Source organism: Aphelocoma coerulescens (assembly GCF_041296385.1).
Source record: "Aphelocoma coerulescens isolate FSJ_1873_10779 chromosome Z unlocalized genomic scaffold, UR_Acoe_1.0 ChrZ_unloc_scaf_1, whole genome shotgun sequence".
Classification (NCBI taxonomy): domain Eukaryota; kingdom Metazoa; phylum Chordata; class Aves; order Passeriformes; family Corvidae; genus Aphelocoma; species Aphelocoma coerulescens.
The window spans coordinates 3,635,464-3,655,129 of record NW_027184086.1 but is presented as its reverse complement, the minus strand read 5'-3'; the positions used below and the strand labels follow the sequence as shown (position 1 = coordinate 3,655,129).

General features: G+C 39.1%; 1 protein-coding gene across 6 annotated transcripts in view; it reads left to right on the top strand.

The window, feature by feature from the left end:
- Positions 1–19,666, top strand: part of MCC (MCC regulator of WNT signaling pathway) — a 183,985-nt gene that overhangs the window by 93,843 nt on the left and 70,476 nt on the right. Inside the window, exon 1 of one of the 6 annotated variants that reach the window (XM_069002634.1) lies at positions 7,069–7,088. The exons of 4 other annotated variants lie outside the window; for them this stretch is intronic. The gene's annotated coding sequence lies outside the window, so the exon portion shown is untranslated. Of the gene's footprint in view, positions 1–7,068; positions 7,089–8,103; positions 8,214–19,666 lie in introns of those variants that run through there. One more of the 6 variants, XM_069002633.1, reaches the window with a different exon arrangement.

The following is a 19,666-nucleotide window of genomic DNA, read 5'->3' as shown; positions in this document are numbered from 1 at the left end:
GAGAAAGATGCTGTCATTCTCTGACAGTGGTGACAGCATTCCTGCTTTGCTCTGGGGACATGCTCCGCTGATTGAGGACAGTTACGACTTGATCAAGAACCAAGGTTTGTGCTCGTATAGTCTCCAGGGCTTGCTTCCAAAGCAGACTTTGCTTGGCTTCCTCTATGGTTTGGCAGTTAGCTTTGCTTTTGGTTTTGCCCTGCATTAGTGTTTTTTCTTCATTAGAGCTCCCATAAAAAACCAGAGGTTTAATTGTAAAGAATCTGGGAGAAATTTGTCAGTTTTCTCTATGAAAGAAAGAGTGTTTTGGATGAGCTAAAACTGACTTCAGATGAGTTCTAAAAAGCTAGAATTGTGACCCCCGTGTGCTATACTCATAAGTCATTTTGTGTTCTGGACATTACAGAATAAAGGAACAGGCTGATATCTATGCTTTTCAAATTCACTTTTCTCTCTGAAATTAGTTGTGCATTAGCCAGACCTGCGAAGACAAACCTCTTTCTTGCTCAGCTGGATTACAGCCAGCATGAAAGCAGAAAAGTCACAATCACTCATTTGGAAGTGAACTCCCTCATTTTTAAAAAACTATTTTTAGATGATTGTTGAAGTTTCTTTCTCTGGCACAGAATGTTTTTCTGTACTTCGCTGAGTTACGTAACATCTCACTTAGGTTTTGGAAAGTTCATTTTGACATGCTTGATTATCACATATTTTCAGTTCTTAAATTTAGGTAGGTTTTAAAAAACCCAACTAGACTTTGTTACTTCCTGCTTTTACTTACTCCTTTGTCCCTTTTGTTATTCTTGCTGTAGTCACATACTAACATGAAGTTAGTCTTTTGAGTGTGTTTGAAAGAAGGGAGAGGGTCAGAGTGCTCAAAGTGCACTGTGGTGGATTCTCTCACCTGGGAATGTTCTGTGCTGTTCAGTGCTGTAGAGCACTGCTGTGGGTTGAACTCCTCTGGCAGCCAAGCCCCCATCTGGTTGCTCACCTCTTTCCCCACAGTAGGAAGGGAAGAGGATAGATGGGCAGGCATTCAGAGGGTGTCTTCATGGTGAGCCAGAATAATGCCAACCTAAAGCAACATTCTAAGAATGACAATCAAAACTGTACTAGGCTATCCGATTAATGGATTTACAGGCTTTCCTGTGGTGTTGCTCATTTATGATGAGTGTGACTCTTCTAAAGAATTCAGGCACAATTATTTTATTCTTACCAGAGATATGTTTGAAGAGAAGCTCTTAATTTATGTGTAAGAAGTAGTAATACAGTAATGAAGATTTGTTGGTATAAATCAAGTTGTGCTGAGAAGTTTTTTTTGTTCAAAATTTAAGTTGTATTTTTTAAGGATTTTAGGGAAAGAATAATTCCATACTTTGCTTTGTGTTGGGCTTTTTTTTTTTTTTCTTTTCTTCTATTTTCAGATATACTTTTATGTTCCAAAGACAAGAGATGAAGAGGACTAAATGCAAGAACAAGTTTAAAGTTTTCATAGAACACTAGTGGTACAGATATTATTTGCTTGGCTGTCACTGTTAGAGCAGGATTTCTCTCTGTTCTAGTCGTAACACTACTGGCTTGGTATACCTTATGTGTATCTTTGTTTACTACTACCGTGTAGTATTTCAGAACATTTTGCAACTCTTCAACATGTCTTAGATTGTGGAAACTCTAAAATGTCTCTTGGGAGATTGTTGAACTGAACACAGTCACATAGTCAGGAAAAAAATCATACTTTCCTTTCTTACTCCCCTGTATTTAAGTTCTTGTTACCCAAAATGCATTTTCACACTGGATCCATACCCTGGAATTAGCTGCTCATGCTCCTTGCTGCTTACCCAGATTATTCATCTCAACTTCACATGCCTCAAAATTGTACAAATCTGTAGTGATGGAAATAGCACTTGAGAGTAGGTAGATGGTCATGCAAAGCAGTCTGGTCAGTGGCTGTGTGCTGCTCATTGTACTTTTCTGAATTTCCCTCAGTATCTCATTTTGTGTTGATACTCCATTTCTCAGGACTGAGTGGATTATTCCAGATGGCTTCTTACCTGAGCTGCACACAAGACCTGTCATCTTACTGATTGCAAACATGACTCCTTTCATAAATGCACAGTTCTTTCTCCTGCTGCTTTGCTTTCCCTCTGTGCCTCCCTCAGGGCCCTCCTGCAGCTTAGTTCACTTCTAGTGTGGTATCATCCTGTTTTACATTATCCAGCCTTCTACTAAATTCCCTTTAATTTCCAAACCATCTTTGTCAGACTTTCATACTGTTTCTCATCCTTCACTGATATTTCCAGCACCATCCTGTTTACTCCTACTTACAGATATCATTCGTTCAATTTAGTTCTCTTTTATAGGTATTGAAGTAAGGTAAGGTGGCCCTCACCAGTTAATGCCTCTGCACAGCTTAGTACCATTTTTGCTTACTGTATGGTGTCATTGTGTATGTCTGACTGTAAGTTAATTAAATTTGAAATTTAAGTATTCCCAAGACACTTGAAGCTTTTACTTAAATGGAATATATTCTGTAGTTACCACATCCATTCTCCATCCATGGAGGTTTTCAAGACCCTGCTGTGCAAAAAGTCCTAAGTAACCTTGCCTCTACTGTGAGTATGAGGTTGGGCTAGAGATCAGCCATCCAGCCTGAGTAATTTCTCAGTTCTGGAGCATTCATCAGCCTTACACCACTCCTGATCCTTCATGTCTTAGGCTTTGCTTCCTGTTTAAATAACGTTAGGTACATTGGATTAGCACAAGTTTCATAGGTTTTTTAAAATATAGGTTGCATTTCCAAACATACCTCTTACATACAGTGACAGATGTATCTTTATCAAGTGATAGGTTCTTTGTAAAGAACTAATTTGGTCATCTTTGAAAATGAGGGTAAGAATTCTGTTTGTCAGCTGGTCTGGTATTTCCATGATGTCTGACAGCAGAGCACATTACTATGATTAATTTATAAAAGAAAACAGGGTGTTCTGAAATTACTGCAGGGCATGGCTTCCATGAAATGTGAACAAGTTGGAACTAAAATAAGCTGTATCTAATATTTCAATTCCCATCTGAGGTCCTGCTTTCTTAACTATAAATAATGTACAGCTCCCTTCTATGTACACTTCTGGACAGTAGTGCTCAGTGTAGCTTGTAGATACCTCTGTTTCTTTTTAGTTTTCTTTCTCCTGTACACTAGCTGCTGCATTAAAGTATTTTAAGATGTGGAATGATGATCTATAAAGCCTTTTTTGTTGGTTTCTGGTGGAGGGAGGGGCTGCATAAGCTCTTTTTGTTCTTCTGTTCAGTGAGGACAGATTGAAATATCTTGACTTTAATACCTACTACACATTTTCCAAAACATTGTTACTAAATTTTAATGTCTACAACAGGTAAAAAGATCGTTTCCATATTCATTGCAGTACAACAATAAAAGCTTTTCTTCCATTCCCTCTGTGGTTTTGCTTCAGAGATAAAATCACTAGTGCATTTGTGGTTTTATGTGAATGAAATGTCTCTTCTCAATTACTGTTTCAAAACAAGCTTTCTAATTCCTATTGTCCTAATTTAAAAAATGAATTATTTGTCACTAGAAACTTGGCAATGTCACCCCACTTTTGATTTAAAAAAAAAAAGTGATTTCAGAGTTTTTATGAGTTTCTGAACCTACCATTTTTTTTTAAATCACTACTGTAGTGTATAATTCATGCACATAGGATAGGATAGTAAGCAGAGTTAACATTATGGTGTGCCCACCAAAATATGTTCATAAAATTCACTGGGATCAGGATGGTTGGATGATGGGACCACTGGTCTGGGAAATGAAACACCTGGCTTCCAGTGCCAGGTCTGCCATTCTCTGATGTCTGGGGAAAAAAAAAAAAAAGGCATTCTCATTTATTGTTGTCTGTGGAAAGACATATCATTACCCACTTCTGTAAAGTGCTTATATGGTACCTTAATTTTCACTCCAAGATTTTTTAAGTATTAGAAGTTTTATGTTCTCACTCTGCTTAGGAAATCCCAAGGATCCTTAACCAGCAGCATGTGGTGTTTTCAGGCTTTAATTTGGAAGAGTTGATACTAATGAGCCTCCCAAATCTTTCTTTCACTGTGCTGCAGGAATTTCTGGATCTTCTGCTATTGCTGGTGTTATTTGGACTCTAGGAGTATGAAATTGTTTGGGTTTTGTTATTGTTTGGGGGTGGGGGGATTCTTTGGTTTGTTGGGGTTTGTTTTAGCCTAATTCTGGTAGTGTCCTAATTGTGTTAAGCTACGTTATTTTGTTTCAGCTGGCTGAGAGACTTCAGTAAAAGTGACTGAGGACTTTTTAAAAAATCTCTGCCCATGTAAGCATTTTTTTTACTTGTTTGAAAGGGCATAGTGTAATTCTGTTACACTAGGTATGGAAGAGTCTTGTCTTCCCATTATCTGTGGGGAGTGTGGAGGAGAGGAAGATGTAATAGTTTCAAAGTGGATGATTCAGACTGGTGGGAAAAACAGCTCTGTCCCATGTGTAAGGATTAGAAACCCAAAATTAGCTCGGATAAAATTAAGCTACAATGTGTAAGGTCTATTGGGATTTCCAAGGTCTGGGGTGTTCCCATCTGCCTTCATTCTGCCCGTGGCTGAGAAGTGGGTTGAACAGACAGAATGGTTGATTCTCAGAGTTTCCATAATTTTGGTTGGCAGTTCAAACTTGTCCATTGATAGTCACATAGCTGAATATATAAAACAAACCCTGTTTTTCCCTTGGCTGATTGTGCTGCATTTGTATCTCATGAAGTGTATAGTTCTGGGATATGGAATAGCACTGGAACTGTTGAGTCGGTAACACTGTAAAAATGTGCATGAGTTGTGCAGAGAGATGTTTATGTTTAAGTGTAATGGTCTTGCCTAGAGACATCTGGTTTATACTGTCTTTGAATTCTTTTCCAGATCTCTGTCTTGTTTTCTGATTTTGTAATGTAATGGAACATTTGCTATTAATTAGAAAAGCCCTTAATGTCCTTACTTAAGCAGCTAACTCAAATCTCAGGAAACTCAAGTATATTAGTTCAAAGCAGGGTTGTCTAATTCACAGCACCATTTACTGACCAAGTCCACACAGTCTGCCATCACAACATTTGGGTAAAGTTGGGGTGACTACAAGGAAAGCACGTGTAAGCCCTATAACTGCGCCTGTCCCAGGGTACACAAATCTGATATTGTATGAAAAAAAGGGAAGGCAGAACTGGTGATTCCAGAGTCTGGCTGGTCTGTAGCACTGAGCTATACAACCACCTCTGTGCTTCAGGTAGAAGTACTTGCAAGGAGGGCTGTAAAATTGGTGATACAAACCTTCTCTCACCACCAAAGACTTTGGACCACTGTGGCTCCAAAACTTGGCTAGTCACAAGACTTGAGCATCCCTGCTCTGTTATCTAGCAGCAGCCCAAACTGGGATTGGTAAAATCCAAACTGGGATTTATTCTCATCTGAATATGGAAAAGGGGGAAAGACTAGAAAGATAAGGCTGCCCTGTGGTATCCCACATGCTGCAGTCTTGCAGACTTACTCTGAATCTCATGCTTTTGCTGGGCAGTGGAACTGACCTCAGCAAAATATCTTAACCAGGTTAATACAAATCCAATTTTGACCCACAGCACCTGAGGAGATTTTGTAAGGTTCTGCTGGTGCAGTGGGGACTGCTTCAGTCTCGTTATACATTTATAAATGGAACTTGAATGAAAGTTTTTGAGTGCACGAGCTGTGCATGATCAGAGCTCAGAGAAGCAGATTATAAATTTCTCTGGTTCTCTGTTGAGACTGGGCAAATGGGAAATCTTGGTAACAGGATTAAAGAGCACTACAAATTACATTTATAGAAATACTCTGCTGGAGTTATTTGAGAGGATAAATGTGAGAATCTCATATAGAGGGTTCACACAATCTCAGGAAACATTTCTTCCTTTCCTGCTTCTCACCTCCTTTCCTTCAAAAATACCTACACTTAAATTTGACTGGATGTGGATATATGGTGTGTTAGGAACATGAAAAATTACACTAAAATTTACATATCATAGGCAGCTAAACCACACTATACATGTAATTATGTGTTTGTTACTACAGTTTCATTGAAATGGAAGGGAACAGTAGGACTGAGTCTTGTTTTATCTCCACTGTGGTAGTTTCATGGAATTAGTTTTTTATAAACTTTCTGTCTTAGCTCTTTCAGAGAGTCCTGGGAGAGGTTGACACCTTTTTATTGTAAAATATACAGTATATATCACTATGTTTTTATTCAGATTGGCACAGGCTTTCAGATACACTTTCTGGTTCTGGAATCTTAAGACAAGAAAATAAATCACTTTCCCTCATTTTCTGGGTCAAATCCAATTTTAGTTTTTCCTCTTTGTTATAGTGGACATTTGGATTCCTGCAAGTCAAATTGGCAGGAAGATATCCCATTGTGTGAAAGAGCAAATTCATGGTGGCGTCTGTAGTTCTTTTACCCTTCCAGTTGTTGGGACTACGAGGGTATTTTGCAGAGTGCTTCAGTGGGTGACATCAAACGGTGATAACTCAGGTCACGAGGTAGGGAGGGATTCTTTCTTCGGAAGAAAACTGCTTGCTTTTAGTTTGTTCCCCAGCCCTAACCCCCTCAGAAATTTCAACATCTGTGTGGCTAGAAGAGCCCCAAACTCAGTCCTGAGGTTCACTTAGGGAGTAAACATTTAATAAACAGTTAAGCATATGTTACAGAATCATCTGTGCAGTGCCAAGGGTTTGTTCTGCAAGTCCCAGGTTCTGCAGTCAGATTTCCTGCAGTGTGGAAGTAGTAGGGCCTCTGGTGAGATTAGAGGAAGAGGAAACAAAATAGTGATGGGGAAGGTCTGTTGCTAGGACAGCAACCCTTGTACCAAGCACAGAACACTCTTCTGTGGCTGTTCCCAGGAGTTTGGGGAGAGCAGGAAGAGGAATGCGTTTGGCTGATCAGGGTCAGGTTTGCAGGACCTGAGAGGTTGCTACTTCTGCCCAAGTAGCCACTTCAGCTTTGCTGCCTGAACTTCATTGAGAGCTGTGCAACTTGCTTCAAGCCTGGCTATTTTGTAAGAATAGTTTTGTGTAAAATGCAGTCTGGGTCCATTTAATGACAAATTTAACTTCTGGGACTTGGGTGAAATGCCTGAGGCAGAGAGCTGTCTGTGAAAGGAAGCCTTCAATACCTTCTTGTGTCGGTTCGTCCAGCAGATAAAATACTTTGTTACTTGAAAATGGACTGAGACAGCTGGGGACTGTGGTTGGGAGGAAGAGGAACATGCACCTTCTTATACTGCAGTGTAAAAATATCCTTGTGAAAACAACCAATGTTAATTTTCTACAACTACCACTTCTTTTAAAAAGCTGGTTTATCTCAACGAGGTTTTAGAAGTTTGTTTTTCAATATGTATACCCAAATACTCTGGCTCATGGAGCAGTGAGGTGCATTTCAGCAAAGAAATATCATAAAGAATTCCAGTCTTTTGAGAAGGTTAAAAAAACCCACAGCAAATCAAACACAAAACCATAAAGAAGTAACAGGTTACTTTGTTAAGTGGCTGCTTTTTTTCCAGCAATAACATCTTTTAAAACTTGACCCTTGCTGTTGTAAATCTGATCCCTGCCACAAAGTCTCTTTTAAAATATCTGTTTATCGACCTTAATTTCTAGAAAGAGTCTTTGAGCTATTATGTTCTGGGGCCTAGGTACCTGTGGCAGCTGAGTATGCTGCTGCATACTCAGCATTGCAGCTGAAAGGCAGGAATGCCGACTGCAAATAGAGACGGTACTAATTGCTTCCTGCACTTAGTTAAATAGCTGCATCGATGCATAACAGCAGGAGGGAGAGGGTTAATGAGGGGCTAATTCCATCCTGAGAGGAACCAACGGGCTGAATGGAAACAGCTGCTGCACTGCAGGCTCTAGGCTACACAGGGAGTTGCTGGCCCCTTCGGTGAAGGGAGGGAGCAGGAGAAGAATGGTATGTGGGGAAAGGATAAACAATCCAGAATAAAAAGAACATATAAAAATATCTTATGTCAGTACCCCAGAAAGAGAAATCACAACAGGCAGGAGTGAAGGAAGGAAGAGTTCAGGCTGGAATTGCAGACCGGAGGAGCGGGTGCAGCCACCTGCATGCCCTTGACCTCCCTCTGTGAACATCAAGGCTTACAACTAAGTCAGCATGGCACAGTGTAAGTGTAACTTGGCTATTGAAACAGCATAGCTGTGTAAATGCTTAGCTGAGCTAGTGGGCTCTGTTGGAAGGTGTGGAGATGTTGCTGGGGATGGATACTGCATGTATGTGGTAGTGGTTCACCAAAACTGCGCATTTCTGATGGTATTTGTGAAAATACAAATACGTAAGTAGAAGTTTGGTTCACTGAAGTCAGCCACTCAAGAGTGAAGTTATCCACAGTTCTGTAGCATATGAATAATTTGGGTAATTGCCATCTCTGGTACATGCCATGATGTCATCACTTGAAAGTTGCCTTCTTTAATAAAGTTGCCTTCTGTCAAACCCCTGTCATGTGCACAGGCATGTCTTGTGTTCCTGCTTGCATACCAGCAGCTGTTACCAGCATTCATACAAATAAGTCCCCAGAAGTGCTGTAGCTAAAGACACAGCCTGCCTACTTCGTGGAGAGGGAACTGCTAAATGTCCTTCCCACTGCTTTCTCCTAAAGACCTGTGTTTTTCCCTGCAATTGATACAGTTAGCTGAGGTGGGGGTGTCAGGGAGGACAGCCAACTTTGAAATTCTCAGCGCACAGAACCATGGAATATACCCGGGAGAAGTACTTGAGAACACAAGGATTACTTATGTGCAGGCTAGATCATTAATGTAGTGGAGGCAGTGATGTAACGTATGCACAGACTGAGGTTGCTGACAGCAAAAAATCAGCGTGGCCAGCTGTGCAGCCTGGCACTGTCGCACATGGCTGTGGTGTGTCGAGCACCAGAATTGTAAAACCAAAGCAGTCCCAAGAAAGGCACCAAGGAGGATCAAAAGTGGAAGAGCATCTCCTGTTAAATAGATTAGGGCATGTCAGCGTCAGATGGTAAGGGAGAAAAAGGGGTATATGTTTTGAGAGAGCATTATAAATTCACAAGTGATTCGAAGAAGATCAAAAGGGGCAAAAGTTATCCTTGAGGTACAGAACATGCAAAGTAATACCAGGGAAGCTTTACAAATGTGTGCCCAGTTCTTATGCTTGTTCTTCAATTTCTCTGATTTGCCACTCTCAGAGGCAGGATGGTGGACTGTCAGCCTGTGGTCTGGTCTGATACAACACTTCTTTAGTATGCTCTTTGAACCAGGAGTCTTGCTTTAAGATGGGAAAAATATGATTTTTTTTTTCCCACCGATGTTTCTTCAGTTACATTAGAGTGATTACTGTTTCATTCTTAAAATTACATTAATGATAATATTTCTTAATATGTCAAGATTTTAGACCCCACAGAAACAATTGTTGAGAATGTAAATGAAATTAAATAAAAAAACCCCAGTGCACTGATGTAACTCTTCACCTGAACTGTGAAGTATTCTGTTATGCAGATGGTGAAGCCATGAAAAATGAAAAAAGTAACTTCTACTTTCATTCTACCAGATTATGTGAGTAATATGCCACATGCCATATAAAGATTCAAACTAGAATGCTGTATGAATGAGATACAATTTTTATGAAGAATTAACACAGAATAGCTTTATAACTTTGGAATCAGCAAATTTTTTGCCCTGTGTGATGTTCAGGGGTGAAAAATAAGCCATGTGTTAAATGGAATAATGCAGTGTTGATCCTTTTCTGTCAGGACAATTAACATGAGTAAAATACTTGCCCTACTTCAAACAGATAAGGAGGTACTGTATTGTGTTCCTCTTAAGATTAATGTTTCTGTATCGGCAGCAGAGAGCGCAAGATTTATTTGTAGATTTACAGCTGTGCCAGTTACTGCTTGAAAGCTCTTTATCTGTCATGCTCACAGTGAGTCTTTTTGTGTGGGTGAATGTTACTGAAAGTGGTCCTAAGAAGGGTACAGACATTTTAAGGTGTTAAGTGGAATGTGTGACACATAGAATGCCTTTAAATTATAAATTTTTTTCTTGGCATGACCTCCGATTTCTTTTTGTCATATGTGCATATGTGGGCATACATTTATGTGATATAAACATAAAAAATGTATTTTATCATGATGCTGTAGAAGCAACTTTCTGTGCTATCCTGACTTCCTTAGAGAATTAGTAATGTTTTTTCTGTTATTATTTGATGATTTAAAGCAAAGAAAATTACACTCAAGCAGAGAACAACAGTCTCAGGGGATGTGCACTTTCCATGGAACCATGCTCTGGACTCATAAATATCTCTGCAACTCCTGTTTATTTAATAGGATTGCATGGGTGAAATACAGGGTTGAATTTGGCATTCAGAGTGGAGTCCGAGATAAGGAGTGAATCTGCCTTGGGCTTGGTAGAGACGGGCACAGAATGGTGGAAATACTGTGTAAATCTCAAAATGTTAGAGCAATTGCTGCTTTTGTGTTTGACTGAAGCTTGCAAGTTTAATAATTATAAGCACCTCTAATTTCAGTAAGTGCAATTAAATTTTGAGAACGTGTATATACAAGTGAAGATTAATTGTCTAGTAGACACATTTGAATCTTCACTTTTCTTCTTTTTCAGAAAAATTGCAGGGAAAAATTCATACTAAATGAGTAGTCTTAACCAAAATATGAAGTAGTGTGGTTAGGAAATGGCTTTTCATTTGCAGAAGTTTTTGACATTTAAGAAAATTGTTGTACACTTCTTCTTGTTGAAAAGTTGAAAAAGAAAATGGAGACATCCTCACTTGAAGAAAAACTGAAGTTCATCTGTCAAGCCTCTGTATCTGAACCTATAGTAAAAAAGGAAAGAAAATGAGGTCATTCTGGGAGAACAGGTTAAGAGAAAAACATTTAATCCTGTACCAGGGTTTTCCAGACACCTTTTTCTTCCCATGAGTTTTTCACACAGAGTTTTGAATTGGGGTGAAATTCTAACCATTGCATTCATGAACACTTGGAGAAGCTTCAGGTTCATAATTACTGTCTGTGTCTCTGAATTACTTTTGATCCCATCTTAACAAGTTGCTGCTATCACCAGTTGACTCAAATGCTGTAGTCTGGTTTTGTCATGCTACAGACAGTTGATTCTCTGCAAATTTTACAGCTACTTGCTTTTGTATTGGGAGAGGCTTGCTGAACAAATGTCTGAAGAAGTATGAAGCCACTTGAACAAAATGCTGTGCCTGATGCTACAGACAGAGATATCATTTTGGGTTCTTAGTCCAGTGACAAAAGAAAAATATTTCTCCTGAATGGAGTAATATATCCAGGTGTTACTGAAATACTAAAAACTTTTCTATATAAATACTTATTCAGTAAGCATGTTGAGGACTGCCAGCTGTGCAGATTTGTGTGTGTTAGTGCATTGATTATAAACATTTATCAATATTTATTTTTGTCTTCATAGTTTGTGCACTGAAGGTTCTATTGCTTAAGGTCTAAACCATACGACTGGAAAAGAACAATATATTCATGCAACTGAGTTTTTTTAAACAGGTCTGGTTCACGAATGGCATATTTTTGTGCTGTCTGCTTCCTTCCAAAGGTAGTTGCCATCAGAAAGGAGTTTGAGGCATCATGCAGAAATTTTGCCTAAGGTTTTCCGGTGGCTAGCACTAGTTAGGAGCATTCAAGTAACTGGTATCAGTTGGAGGATGAAAGATGGTGGAGGGCATTTTCAGTTTCTTGGTTCTCTGAAACTTGCCGGGAAAAAAATCCCAAAACAACCTCTAGTGGTTTTTTTTCAGTAAGAGATTTATTTCAAAAGAGTTATGCCATAGAGAGCGAGACTTTTATTTGAATAGGGCTATGGACTGTTTTTAGAAAGGGGGGGCAGTTTGTTAGGATAGAGCATACCAATTGTGCTTGAGACTTTTCTTTATTCAGTGTACTTTGATTAAAAATCTTCGTATAAATGTAAAAAATCTTACTGATGTCTTGAAATCCAGATCAGCAGATGCTTTTAAAAGTTTTTTCTGTTGTAAACAAACTCCTCTAGCAGTGTTGTAGTAACTGTTGATGCACTCACTTCTTTGTAACATACTCACTGTTAGAGATGATTCATCACAGAGCCTTATTGGGCTGTATTTTGCAACAGTAATTGTTTTGTATCCAATTTGTTAAAATTATTATTCAAGTAATAACACCCAGTTCAATGGAAAACCTCAGCAGGAAGTAATGCTAACTGCTCCTGCAGTTTGCCATCCAATTGCAAAGCTTTCAGTAAAATTAAGCTTTTCCCTGGTGTATTGACCAGGTAATAAGAAAGAGGAGGCAGTGAAAAATGCAGGACTTGTGATTGAAAATGCCAGAAATGTACTGGGTGTTTCTTAAAAGAGAAATACTCAAAGATATCTCACACAAAGGTTTATGACATGGAGCTAGAGGGAAATTGTGGAAACTTCCTGCAGCAGCTGAAGTTACAGCAGTGTAAGTAATTTTCCTGCCTAGGATTTGTATTAAGTCTGAAGAAATTAACTGCCCTTGAAGAAGTTGTGCATCCAGTTTTGAACTGGTTGGCTTGTGAAGATTACTGGGCAAAAGAACTGACTTCTGCCAAAAATGGCAGCTTCTGGTTTAGGAGACAGTTGTTTATGCTAAGAATTGGCATGCAATAGTGAGACAGTGACCTGGGAATATAGCATGGACTAGTCTGAGATTCACAGCCAGGAGTGTAAAGGTGGTTGATACTTAAATCCTGTAACCCTTTATAGTATGTTTTCTTTCTAAAAGCATTTTAAAAACCACTGCTTCATTGTAGGCTGTGAGGTCACTGGAGACCTCAACTTCTCCACTACTTCACTCTGGAGAGGCTTTGGTGGGTGCAGTTATGGATGATATAGGGGCTCCTGGGAGGAGTGGCCCTCAGAAGAGGGAAGAGGGAATGGCTGCTGGCTGGAGCTTAAAGGAGCAGGGAATGGGATATGAAGGTCTGAGAGGTGCAGCTAACCTTGGGAAGGTGAAATAATTAAGAACTGTACTGAATGTGTTTTGTTAAGCATGCACATGCTCATCCAAGGAATTTTGCTGTCCCATCTGGGAACTATAAAGTTGATTAGCTGCTTCTAAATATATTTTTAGAGCTATACTTTTGGGAGTTACATAATGTACCTTCTAATGTAAAGTTCTTTAGGGTGTGAGCTGCTTGAAGAAAGCTGGGAAGATCTTTTCTTTCTGTGAGTTTCAAAGTGCTTAGAGGTTTTGGTGGGGTTTTTTGTTTGTTTTCTGGGTTGGGCTGGTTTTGGTTTGGTTTTTTTATGCCTTATGGTGGAAACAAAGTGTTGATTGGACCTGGCAATACAGATCTTATTTCTCTAAATTTGTGGTGACAGCAGATCACATGGGTCATGCTGGAGACAGAGATCCTTGTATCATTGTAAGTACAGCTTTATTGCTATTCCATTGTCCTATCTTTGGAAATCAGAAGTTATTTTCCATTTGAGAAGTTTTTGGAAAGAACTCAAGAACTATGGGATGCTTTAGTAAATTATGATTAAATTAGCATAACAAGTAGTGTCTAATTCTTGAGTAGTTCTTGAATGGTGATCTCTGTTTTGAAAGATCTGGATTATTGTCAGAAAAAATGAGGCTGAAGGAGCAAGGTTAGGTGATTACAAAAAATGGCTGGATTCTTGGAAAACAAGCCAATGTGGATGGGCTTACACCCTGTCTGGAATGCTGCAGCCACACTAGACTGTGGGCCACAATAATGCTAAATGCAAAGGATTGAATTACATGCATTCTTGGGGTTAGTTTTCCACACCTTTCATTCCTAAGGGGAAAATAGTGTGTCCATCAGCTCAATAAACTGGAAAATAATAGAGGAAAGGAGTTTGGGATCCTGAGATTTCAAGGGAAAAGGACGTATGCTGAACCCTGCTGTTTTTCTCCTCAGTTAATTTTCTCTGGTGATGTTGGGCAGAACTGGAGATAGGAAAAAATAAGTCTTTCCTCTTTCCATCAGTTCAGTGAAAAAGAGATAATATGCCTTACTTAAATTATGTTGAGAGTAAGTGTAAGGAGAGCAAGAACGCTAAATGAGTTCACTGCAGTGGGATAAAATCCTTCCAAGAATGGACCTAGGACCTACCTAGGACCCTTCCTAGCTCATAATTTTGTTGTAATTTTTTATTATTATTATTTTTTTTAGTTAAAGAAAAGTTGTGATTGCCGATGGTATGTTGAGAAATGAAGACAGTATTTTGTTCTAAGCTTGGTCTTCCCACAACCCCGTTTTCATACCCTGCATTACTGTTGCTTTGCTCCCTCACTGGGAGTGGGAATAGCAGCAGGTTCCTCCTCTGGAAGGTAAAAAGCAAGGCTGACCTTTCCTGCACAGTGTAAATGCCAGTTGAGTGGCCACCAGTGTGGACATGTGGGCTGCCCTGCAGTGCCTCAGGTAAGGTTCTTCAGAATCCCAAACAAGTGAACTTCCCAACATGTAGTTGTTTTGTTCGTCCCCAGATTCAGGTGTTTGTCTCCTTTTGTTAATTTTTAGGTCTCAGTATTTGGCTTTTTTTCTCATGTCACCTCAAATTTTCTTTTCCATGATAGTGTAAACATCTGTTTTAATAGAAGTAGAGCCATTAGTCTAGGCCTTGGGCATACTCAGAAGTACAATTAGCACCATGGTCCATTCATCAAGTATGAATTGCCAGATGAATTTTTCAAAGGAAAATTTTCCATGATTACTTCCTTTAATATGTTCTGAAACTGATCCTGCTCACCAGAATAGCATTAGTTTACCTCTTCTGTGTATTTTTAAAACAATCTTTAGTGTATTTTCTTTATGAAGCATATTTTTGCTTTGATTAAGTTGGAATAGTTTTTGGTTTGTTTTTAGAAATAGTTTAAAATATTCACAAGTGCCTGCAAATGTTAATTTTCAGTTTAAAAAAAAACCCCAAGCAACTTCAGTTGAAATTATTTAGAAATACTACAAACAGATTGAAAACATCTTCTGCAGATTTTTCGAATTAAAACTGTGTCTTAGAAAAATTTGGTCTTTGTTTTTCTAGAATTTGAATGGCTCCATCCTGGCTAGTGTTGGCACGTTATTTGTTTAGTATTGCACAAGAATATGAAGTAACTGTCTAATGTTTAATATGACAATAATTGCTTCAGAAGCAGTCACAAAATGTCCATTTTGTATGTCACTTTGAAAATTTGTAAGCTTTTTATTAGTATGTAAAAGTTGTTTCACACATAAAGTTTTAGGGCATATTTGTAGTGATATCCAGCAATTCAGTGGTACCACTTTTTTTAGTAATTTTGATTTTGTCTTGGGGAATTACTTATAGGGCTGTTGACTGTGGTATTTCAGGGCTGCACTCTAGAGATCATACAACTGAAAATGTTTGGGGAATATCAATCTGTCATGTCACTGTTTCTGGGATATGGTTGTTCTTTTATGTTTTTCCCTTCTATTTTGTCAGTAAATTCACAGAAACGGAGTTTGATTACATTTATTTCATCACTTGGACCATAGAAAATGCACCTTTTATGGACCATGGTTAGGAGCAGGTGGCATTAAAATTGTGTCGGACAGAGAAGAAAAATGGTTGAGAGTAGCTACACATTCATATAACAATCACTTTAGGTACGTGTTGTTTGCAAGTAGTGCTGATCTCTGCTCCTGATGAAATGTAAACTTGACAATGCCTTGGAGTTTTATCTATAACAAATGTCTGTAACATGAGTTTCATATCTTTAACTTCTCTCTTAGAAAGATTTTTAAGCTTTGCCTCAACTTTTCTTTGTTTCATTTTGTTTGGGTTTTTTTCCTGGTTGTGTGAACCAGGGCTGTGATTTCTTTCACACTTACTGTTCAGTGTAATTTTTTCCTCTGTAACTTGTTCACGTCTTCAATATATCTGCCATGCCTTAGCATGAAAGGTTCTCATTCACCTCAGCAGATAAGTGCCAGCCTCGTCTGTGCCTTCCCTGCACCAGCCCCAATAGTGTTCTGTACTGCCATTTATGAAAGTTAGCAATCCACAGCACAACCACAGCCCTGAGATTGCTGAAGGTTTTACTGTTCTGCATCTTAAGATGTGTTTTTCACTATGAACTTACATTACTAGCCTTTTCATTCTTTGACTGCAATCCCTCTTTCCCTTGAAGAGGAAAGGTGTCAGAAAATACAGTGGGTAGACATTTGCTGTTTTGCCCGTTCTGCACTGTTAGCTGGAGTTCTGGCTGTATTTTCCATGTTGTTCTCTATACCTACCATCTCTCATGTTACAAAGCAGCTTGCGTTTTCAAATCCAGTGTAGTGTCCAGTGTAATTTGATAACAAAAAAATTGGAAAGTTTTCAGAGAAGAGGCAACATTCTTAATATTTAATCAGATGTTTTTATGTGTACTGCCTGTCATTAAGTAGTTGTAATACACAGAAAATGTCCATATTGTGGATTATTTGCACTAAACTATGCCGAATGCCATTGGGAAATAAAAAAAGAGGAGAGAATGTCAGAGCCCAGTACTCTCTGATGGGGTTCTTTTAGACAGTCCACATGTGGAAGGTGTGATGTCTAACATCAGATTTATTTGGAGGTAGTTGATGGTACATGGGATTTCTGTTTTAGCATCATGACACAAAACACAGTGATAACACAATGCAGATACAAGTCGCACACAGCAGAAGAGAGCAATTGCGGTGCACAGCTCAGTCACAGCACCAGCATGGTTCCCAGCCTCTCTCTAATGTAATTGCCATCACCACCCTGGGCATCCTTGGCCATGTCAGGATTAAATGTGTGAATTGAAACTGGCTCAAGCTTATTACTCTCTTTGAAATTCTGTCAGTTGATTATGTTTTTATGGTTTTTATTTTGGGCTGAGCTGTGTATACGCATACCCCACACTGGCCTGGCTAACTCAGGGAGACATTTGCACTCTTAATGAGCTTGGGGACCAATACACACCAGCTTCTCTCTGCTGGTGATAGTTGTTTATGTAAAGCAAAACCCATCCTCAGGTCCTCTTGGTGTTGAGATCAAGCCAGCTTTTTTGCAACAGCTGTGATCAGTCCCACCCAGCCACATTCTTCCTGAGCTTCGTGGACACATCACCCTGGCCCATCTATGATCCTTCTCCCATGGTAGGGCTTTACTGATCAGCTACAGAGGACACACACAGAGAACAATTAATTGGTCTTCTGGGGTTTGGCTGCTTTGTATTGGTATATAGTTTGGTATGATTTTATGGGTCCCTGGTCATGTCACAGATTACCTTTCTGAACATCTGTTCTCAAACTGGTGCAGAGCAGTACTGTGGCTGAGGAATACAGGAAAAAAGAGGATAAAGATAAGATTAGTACTTTAGTTTCACAGAAAATTATGTGCATAGTTCCTTCTTTTGATTTCTCTGTTGAAAATAGCAAACATGTGCAGTGAGTACAACTGGTTTTAGCAATATGGTTTAATTAGCCTGGTTCCAGGCTGAGTGAATGAAAAATGTGGATCAGATTTAGTGGTGGGGATCACATTTCACAATGGCTGGGAAAAATGCTGCGTATAATAGTAATTTCACTGCTTTTCAGGGCTTTAACCTTACTTTTTCAGCACCCTCCTTCATTGCTCTTTGTGTCTTTCTCTTGGTTTGTTCTTGGCCTCAGAACATTTCCAGCAGTGTGTACAACAGTCCAGTAGTCACCTGCTTCCTTGGCATTCGTCTCACTGTCCCATCCACTTCTGTATTTGTTTCCCACAAAATTCTTCAGAAACCAGACTGCCCACAAATGTTTTTCCTAATTGTACCTGCATAGAATATTTCACAGCACCAAAAGTAGTCTTCAAAATATGCATCACAGATCACTTCTGCAGTATTGTATGAAATGCTACTAGAACAGGTGGATAATGAGAGGAAACTGCACTCATAAAGGAGGCTTGATCCGAGGTCCGGAAGTTGCTTTTCCTAAGCTTGTTCTTCTGTTTTTATAATTATAGTATCTTTAAAAACTTAGCTGTATGTTGGTTTGCATTTTAACAAGAGCATACTATGCCATTTTAAATTTTTATATTAATAATATCTTAATAATAATAAATAATTATTGTATATTTAATAAATAAAATTTAATATAAAAAAACCTGACAGGATAATATTGAGTATAACATGTGGTGTGTATACATTTCAGTAATGCAACCTGCTGTTGTTACGGCAATAAAAATTCAAGGAAATTGTAGCTTCTAAGTTAAGATAGGTAACTAATTTTTTATACCATGCATCTAATGTATTTTCTAATTTTCTTGGATGATGGTAGAGAAGCATATTGGTTGGCTAGTCTGATCTTTATGTTTGTTCTCACATGTTGACCGTGTGTGTCCTGTTGGACAGTTTGGGTGCATCAGCATCACAACAGTGGTTTCTTTCTTGGTGGAATTCAAGTAGCTGTATTGGATCAATACAAAGTTTATGAATAACACAGGCTTTGTCAATTGACTGTTTTTTCTGTATGAAGTAGGTCTCTGTGCAGTCTGTTGCTTAAAGGTTCAGACCACTGTCTTGTACAAGTAAGAATCTTTGTGCTGTCTGTGTTAATTTTGCACACTGCTGAGTTTTTGATCTGTTTCATAATCTTGTGTCATTTAAGAGGCAGCCCACCTTGAACTAAAAATGTCTGGCATGAATGTTAGTCATAGTGATTCTGCCTTATCTGCCACTGTTTGCTGAGGAGAGAAGAACAGTGTGCCGTGTGTTTTCTCTCTCTCTTTCTTTCTTTCTTTCTTCCCCCATTCTCTCTTTCTCATTTGTCACCATCCTGTAGCGGTTCAGTGCTGCAGAGTTACAGTTGTGGGGGACTTGCTGGTTGAGATTTTTAAATGGAGTCTTTCCCACTTTAATATTACTGTGGATTATGAAACTTGACTTTTAAACATTAATTTCTCCCTCCCCTCCCCCCGCCCCCCCCAATGACTTCTGCATGGACTGTAGCTCTTTGCTCAGATATTCCCTTTTATGAGTTCCAGCAACATCCAAAGATCCATGTTCCAGTTCCCACCTGCCTTGTGATAAACAAGCACACTAGGAAGCATGGTCTGTGGGAACACTCACACCTAAAGGAAAAGTGCAACAATAGTTTGTAACACCTTTTTAATTAATGAGCAGGAGAGCTTGACTCCGCCAAGAATACACAGCTACACTGGCTGTGTTAGCCTTCTGTATTGCAGTAGTAGCTGGAAACGTCACTTGCACTTCAAAGTAGAGTATGACAAGTAGCCCTCCTCTGTTATGATAGCTGCCTTTTGCCTAGTCCGCCCTTTCAGTGAACTTCTTTTTTTTATTCTTTTATTAGCATTTGGAAACTGAAACAGTCCAATTAATGAAAGGATAATTTTGGATGGTGAAAGATGCAACAAGCTTTCCTTGTCATTAATAAAGCCATCCTTTGGTTACTTGGACAAGAGAGAAGCAGCATTGAACACGTAGGTGGATTTGGGATCCCCATGCTTGGCAGGGGCTGCCAGGCCAGGCAGTAGGGTTGCTGTAAAACCAGGCACCATTCACATTGTTTGTTACCCAGCTTGCAGTGACTGCAGAGGGTGAAG